General features: G+C 42.5%; 1 protein-coding gene across 1 annotated transcript in view; it reads left to right on the top strand.

The window, feature by feature from the left end:
- Window positions 1-774: 774 nt before the first annotated feature.
- SLC7A14 (solute carrier family 7 member 14) overlaps window positions 775-7,589 on the top strand; it is a 104,764-nt gene continuing 97,949 nt past the window's right edge. The window contains exons 1-2 of the mRNA XM_016127540.2: window positions 775-791; window positions 1,076-1,172. The gene's annotated coding sequence lies outside the window, so the exon portion shown is untranslated. The remainder of the gene's footprint in view (window positions 792-1,075; window positions 1,173-7,589) is intronic.

The raw sequence follows: 7,589 nt of genomic DNA, 5'->3' as shown, positions 1-7,589 counted from the left end.
TAGCTTTAGGATATTCATCTTAACAGAAACAATGGAAAATATAAGCCTTATGTTTCTTCTGTCCCCACTTGTACTGGTTATCTGTCTAGCCTGACCTCACAGATGCCCCTTTCCAAGTTTACAAAAGATACCTCCGTTCCACAGGCACAAATCACGACCTTCTTATTTCTGAAATTGATTTTAACATAGGCAGTGGAAGAACTCTCATTTATTGAGTTCCCAAAGTATACACAGCTCTGGGCTAGGCAATGTCATGAGCATTATCATTTCTAATTCTCACAACAGTCCTGTGAGTTGGTCATTTTCCAAATGAAAGAAGAAGGGCTAAGAGAAGTAAAATAACCCAAGCTCACACAGACTGCAATTCCTTGTGGGTCTTCGTATCTCAAATCCAGTCTTTCCACCTATAAGGTGTTGAGAATACAAAGAAAAACTTAGCCTACTTGAGCTTTGAAGGAGTGGGGTCTTGTCTTTTTTAGGAGGAAACAGGAAATCAGTCTCTGCCACCCTTTCTTTTCAATAATGCTGAAGGAGCTGGAAGAAATATAAGAGCAGCAATGGCTCTTTGGAGGAAGGGTAAGTGTTCAGAAGGCAGGAAGCAGGTCTGAATGGCCAGCTTTCTTCAGTGTCAAGTCCAATAGAGGCGGGGCTGCCGGCAGATGCCTTATCAACACAGGGACACTGCAGAATCCTTCCTATTCTTGCTTTCTCAGGGCAGAGAACTGCTCCCATCTTTGGCCCTCTCAGCCTCCAGACAGCCTGGGATACTGGAAGCAGCACCCGGAGGCTCAGTAGGCCAGAGAGGGGTTGAGAGTGGCAGATAGCGTGTGTGTGTGTGTGTGTGTGTGTGTGTGTGTGTGTGTGTGTGTGTGTTGGGGTGAGGGCTTCTGGTGAGAGGCTTCGGCTCAGTAATGTAAGGGGTTGGGCTGCACACGTGACTCCAGGAAGGCGGAGACTGGCTAGCTGGAGAGAGGACTGACAGGTCGCGGGGAGGGGTATAGGGTGGGGGAGCGATCTGAATAATTGAGGAGCTGTTCAGCAGCAGCGGCTGCCTTCTGCTTTCCTTTGCCACCAGCACCCCGCATCATAGTGGGAGAGACAGAGCCCGGCGCTTTAAGTGAGGACGGCCAGCCACCAACCTCAGCAGCCAGTTCATCTCCGCCAGCCCTCAGGTGAGTGTAAGTCTCCTTCAGCTCAGTCTACCTTCCTCCGCGCCGCCTGCGTTTCAGCTAGACCCCTGCAAATGGGACGGTCGCTTCTGGTTTAATGATCTAGGGAGCCGGAGCCACCGGGAGGGAGGAAGCGGGAACATGGCGCGGAGCTGAGAGCGCTCTCCGGGAAGGGGCCCCTGGAAGAAAGAAGGAGCTGGGTAGGGGTCTCGTAGCGTTGGCCGGTAATGGGGCCCGAACAGCGTCTAGAGTCTGGGGGCGCTGAGCTGTGACTCTCGAGAGCTTCCAGGCGGGGCTGGGGCAAATGCAGCCTCTGCGCCGCTGGGGTGAGAGGCGGAAGAGGGAGCCAACCTAGAGCAGCGTCCGGGCCGCCCAGGTCTCCACAGACGTCGGCCCCCTCCGCCTGTCCTCCCAGCCTTGGCACACACTCGGGTCTCACAACGCAGTTCTCGGCCTCAGGATAAGCCCATGGAAAGGAAGAGATGCTTTTCCGGCCGCAGCCCGAGGGGAGGGCGGGGACAATGTCTGCCCTTTTACCTGAGAGCAAACTCTTCAAAGGAACTCCAGCTGAGCCCGCTGCCTTGACCAGGCCGGTGCGCTCTGAGGGGCATCTGTCCCCAGAGAGCGGCGACACGCCGGCGGAGGCGAGGAGGACGTCATGGGAGAAGAGTCCAGAGAAGCTCTCTGGCCAGAGGAGCCAACCCCGCGAAAGGATTTTGCCTACAATTATTCACCTTATCCGAGCCTCCATCCCAAAGCACAGCAGTTTCCTATGAATCCAAAGGGGCAGAGTAGGACAGTACAGCCCCACCGGACAAAGCCCCGAACCTCTTTCTCTCAACTGACCCCCCCCCGATACACACACACACACACACACACGCACGCACAATGTGTATTTTACATTGTGATGGAAAAGTAAGATAGAAGTCGTCAAATGGCTAGAAGCGATAGGAAGGCAGAGGAAAGGTGGTGAGTGGGAGAGGTTGGAATATCAGGGCTTTCGCCTGCTCCTGGAGGCACTCCAGACTCCACTATCTTTGCGAAGCTGGGTTCATTGAGGTATTGAACTGAGAATTGCAAAGGAACAGGCTCTGAAGAAGGAATTCTCCCTGAACTGTGGAACCAGTCACTGGCTGGAGTTGGCCAAGGACTACAAAGTGATAACCCATCTCCGCCCTCACCCCGCATCCCCACCCCGAAGTAAGGGGTCCCGGAGAACACCCGGGTAGGATAGTCCCAGGTAGGAAGGAACCTGGGCCGCAGAATGAATAGCAGCGAGTGACGCTGTCCGCGGTGCTGAAAGTTCTCCGAGGCGGGGAGCTAACATTGCCGGGGACCGCTTGTCAGCGTTTCCCGCAAGCAGAAACTGCGTTAGAACCAAGTAAAGGGGGTGAGGTGGAGCAAGCTACCTAGAAAGACGGGTAAAGATGCTCTTCTTTCCCTGGACTCCACTTGGAAGAAGGTCCCCCATACTCCTGGGAGCAAGGAGCGGTGTCATTCCGGGATCCAGATTAGCTAACTTCGGGGGGGGGGGGGAAGGGGGGGACAAGGAGACTTTTGGGGTCTCGTTCTGTTTCCTCTGCCGGAGCAGTGAATCTTCCTGTTGGTAAAATGTTGGAAAAGCAGTTAGGATTGCTATTCTAATAAACACCTCTGTGGCTTTCAGGAACCAGAGATTTATGAGGGTACATAAAGGAAGAGGTTTCATTAACGGAGAGACGGCTTTTTCTATTCATGGCTAGGGCTTTTTCTCTCATCAGCATCCTTTCCCCCACCGCACCTTGTTTACATCCTCTAGATAAAGATCTCTAAGCAGCCCTGGATGTTTGTTTCTTTGACTAGTCTTTCATGCCTAAGAAGGGAAAAGAACTAAGCCTATTTGGAGAGGTCAAGTTAAGAGAATATTTACTGAACACTTACTATCTGCTGGGTAATATTATACCATTTAAACTTCACAATACTTGTTAACCATAAGTACTCCAGAAATAAGAAAACTGAGGTTTGGTATGTCAAATCCAGAGCTTGGATTCAAGTTCAGATCTGTTTAACTCCAAAGTCCAAGCTATTTTCATGCCCTCATTTTGGCATTTGGCTTTGGATAGCTGTTATAGAGGACTATAGCAAAAGAATGTCAAAGGAAGAAAGACTGCTTTCTTTTTCACACATACTACTCTCTCTTCCAACCTTTTCCTCTTTAATCTGTTCACCCACCCACTGTCACTCACTCCCACCATACCAACTGCTTTCATGCATGCTACTTGAGATACCATTGTTCACACAACTTGAGCTTCAAGATTGCAAAAACAAGTTAGAGGACTAAATAGCAAGCTTTCCTGAAAGACCAGCAGAGCTTCAGGAAATCTGGAGGACTAGAGCCCACAAGTGTTTTTATATTCAGAGTTATAGTCTTGATTTTTAGGGCAGGAATAACTTTAAGGTCATTCAGCACTGTGTGTGTGGTTTTTTTTTACAAGAAGGAGTATTTGAGGACCAAAAGATGATCATTAGTCTAAGTCATGTGGTTGAAATGTGGGGATTGAAACCCAGTTGACTTGATTCAAGGACCAGTGCTCTTTCCCCTACACTTCTCATGCCTCACATACTCTTCCATGCTGCCTTCTTTGATGATCCTTGACAAGAACATCACCATCAGTGATGTATATTTAGTAATATACCACAAATACAAACATCTAAAATACAAGCAGTCCTCTTAGCTACTTTTCCTTCCTATTCTTTCTCTTCTGGTCTCACTGTTCCAGTGTTGTCTGACTCAACATACCTGAGACATCTGACCTACTTTCCTCAGTAACGGTTCTCCCTATGGCAGCAATTTGTAAATGATGATGGAAGTGTGGCATTTCTCTACTTGCCTCTATGTTGTCTATCTTTCCTATCTATGATCTATTTCCAACTAAATAGTTTTCCAATTAATTACCCTAAGCACCTTCTTATGTTCTTGTAGGGGCTTGGAAGAGGCCTTTAAAAAGATGTAGGCAGAAATAAATGATCATTGTAAGTGCTAATATCTATTGAATGCTTACCACATGCTAGGCATTGTGCTGGTTCATTTATAAATCATGTTAGTGAATCTTCACAATTCTGTCAAGTAGACCATTTCATTGGAGATGGTCCTAGAGTTTTAGCCCACTCTAACATACACTAGAGCATGATGTCCTATTCATTTTTTTTTTTTGCTTCTATTTGAGCCCGTTGTAAAATCTCACCATCGTTAATTGAATTTTTACCTTTAGTAATTGCATTGGCAAAGAGGAAATTTTATATTAAATTGGATAGTTCTATCCTATTTCGATATGTAGAGTTTAGAAATTCAAGTTAAATTCAAATGACACTGTTCTGCTCTTTTCTCTCTTAATATTTATCACAACATACTCCCCCCATTTGTTGTCCTTTACTTAAAGATCCCTATATGTTTGTTTCATGCTTACCAACATTCTGCTTCAAACCCTCTTGAGAACCAATTAAGATATAACTCATAATTAAATACATAACTTCTGTTGTACCCTCACTGGGTAATCCTGCAAGGGATGCCGTTGCTAGTATGCTGAGTCCTGTGAACCAGAATCTTAAACTATCTACATGGTGTTCACTAGCCACATGTAGCTACAAATTCAATTCCTTAATCACATTGATCATATTGCAAGTACTCAAAAACCATATGGGGCTAATGGCTACCTTATTGGACATTGAAGAATTGCAGAAAGTTCTGTTGAACGATGTTGCTTTGGAAAGTGCTAAAAACATCCTCACAGCAACTGAGAACTTGGAATTGGGAAAAAGGACTTGGACTGTGCTTTGAAACTTCTGCCAAGAAAAGAGAAAAAACCCTTGTGCCTAGGACATCCCCAGAAGCCCAAAGATGCTCAAGACAATAAGGCTAATGAAGAGAGTACATGTCTCACTGAAGGAGCTGGTAACCTCTGGGGTTTGCTTTATTTGGATTTCATTTTACCATAGAGTAAAACATTCCATAGATGGGTCTTGAATTTCAACTTAGAAATAACCCGAAAATTCTAATATACATATGGTATACACACACACACACACACACACACACACACACACACACACATATATATATTTTACATCTATATATAATAACATATGTATGTGTACATATATGCATATGTATGTGAATCTTGTCTTAGTAAGTATAGTATGATAAATATGAAAAAATACAGTACTTAGAGTTAGTAGTAAGTGTGCCACTTATTACTTGGTGACATTTTAAGGCCCTTTAGAACTCTATTTCTTCATTAGTAAATGTTGATGAAAATTACCATATCTATTTCAAAGGGCTACTGTGAAACACAAAGGTTAAGTATATGAAAGTATTTTGTAAGGCACATGATTGAATCTGTAATGGTTGGTAATTTCAAATACTATAGTACAGTATAGTATACTACAGTAATAAACGAACAAGGTAGTTTAAGCTGAATGCATTTCTGAATGTTTTTAATCCCTGTTATAAATGCACTTTGCCTTTGTTTTCATTTGTTCACCACAAATTGGAATGCTGAAGAAAAAAGTTTTAGTTGTTGAGACTTTTGGTTGGTTAGGTTCTATGAGCAGAAATATTGTTTGTGGTTTAGTTTATTTGTGCCTGGATATTTGCTTCAAGATAAAAAAAAAATAGCAAGTAAGTCTCACTGGTACTGAGACTTATTAACTAATAGTTTTAAATCAATTGCCAATAATTATCCTGCCATAATAATAGACGTTCAAATATAACATAAAAAGTATTATGGATATTCCTCAGTATGAGTTGGTAAGGGAGATCATTTCAAAGGAGTATTTTTACTAATTATTGATTGAAATGAGCTTCTGTACATCTTCTGAATCAATGGGAACAAAATAATTCTATTTAATACATTGATTAATCCAAAATAAAAGGAGTTAATTCAAAGATAATAAATTCTTGAAGATGTATTAAGGATTCTGACCTTAGATAGGAGGTTTTTTGTACCATTCATTCTCTAAGGTAAAATCTGTTGGAGTCATGAGTAGAACTTTAAGCACCTACTTAACATTTACTCCCAAACTTGGTATCTATTGCTTACCCCTGCACTTTGTTCTATGGTGTTTGTACCCCAAGTAGGAGTGCTTTTTTATATGCCTGACTGGGTTGGTAGACAACACAAATGCAGCCATACCTTCTTTGATGGTTTACCATTTTGATTCTTAAATATTTTTCTCTTACAACACAAAAGTTAATATGATGTTTAGGCATTAAAGAAAATTAATCTGTAAAGGAAGCCATACCATAAGATATTCTTTAGTTGTATTTATTATAGTTGTTATTCACCTTGAAATCCTGATGAAGCTGTTTGTCTGTTTGTTTGTTTGTTTGTTTGTTTGCGAAGCACCTGAGAAATCAAGCTGAGTATAGCCAAGGCTTTAGATTCTATCTCTAGTTACAGGAGCTCTGGTGGGTTATTTTCTTTTTTGAGGACCTAGTTTGTTTTTGTTAAGACTTTGCTAAGTCTTAACAAAGAGAGGAATGGTACGTTGTAAGATGCTCTGCCAGAGAATTAGCTGAGACATACTCTCACCTCCTGATGATTGTGAAGCATGTCATTCTCGGGCCTTTGTTGCATATGGAAGTATATTACTACAGAGAATATCAGTTAGATTGTCAATTCTGGCCTCTAGTAGGTCATGCTAGCTTTAATAACAAACGCTCTTTTGTTTGGAATCACGGTTTATTTTTTTCATGCAACTAGTTTATCTTTTGGAAGGGCCTGGATTTTAGAAGGAGAAAAATATATTACCTCAAGCTGAAAAGAGTTTAATTTTCACTGTCTTTAGCTTAAAGGATTTCATCGATTTTATATCCCAGGAAATAAAGAGAACTAAGAATGTAGTTTTGAAACTGATTCTTATAGCATGCAGTCATTCACTTAATCAATGAAATGACTGAGGAATGTCCTATATTGGCACAGAAATGTTGTGGTCATTTGGTGTTTGGAATTTCTATAGTCTGGCACTTGGTTGTTCAATAAATATGTGCTGAATTCAGGCCGTTGTTCCAGGTCAAATCATGCCATACACTCTTCTAGCCAAATGAGTATTCCCTGTAAATAAAACAGGAGACAAACAAAACAACAAATATTACCCTGACAACCACTCTTAGCCTCTCTGGGGGCATCTCTGGGGGTATAGACAGTGATGGCTAAGACAGACTGCTTGTGAGAATTTTATCTTGCTTCCCTCCTCCAGAAAACAAGAGACATGTCAGCCCAAGGATCTTTCATTTCACTGTGACGAGACAACTTTATAAACATAATGCTTAAATAGAGTTTTTGTGTTATTTTCCCCCTTTACCTTAAAGAAGTACTTGTTATTTCCTTGAGAAAGTATTTGATTCGCGTTCATGATTGTTGCAGGTAATTACTATTTTTT

This window comes from Rousettus aegyptiacus, unplaced genomic scaffold (assembly GCF_014176215.1).
Source record: "Rousettus aegyptiacus isolate mRouAeg1 unplaced genomic scaffold, mRouAeg1.p scaffold_m13_p_4, whole genome shotgun sequence".
Lineage (NCBI taxonomy): Eukaryota > Metazoa > Chordata > Mammalia > Chiroptera > Pteropodidae > Rousettus > Rousettus aegyptiacus.
The sequence above is the reverse complement of the archived record's forward strand: the minus strand, read 5'-3'. Positions and strand labels throughout refer to the sequence as shown.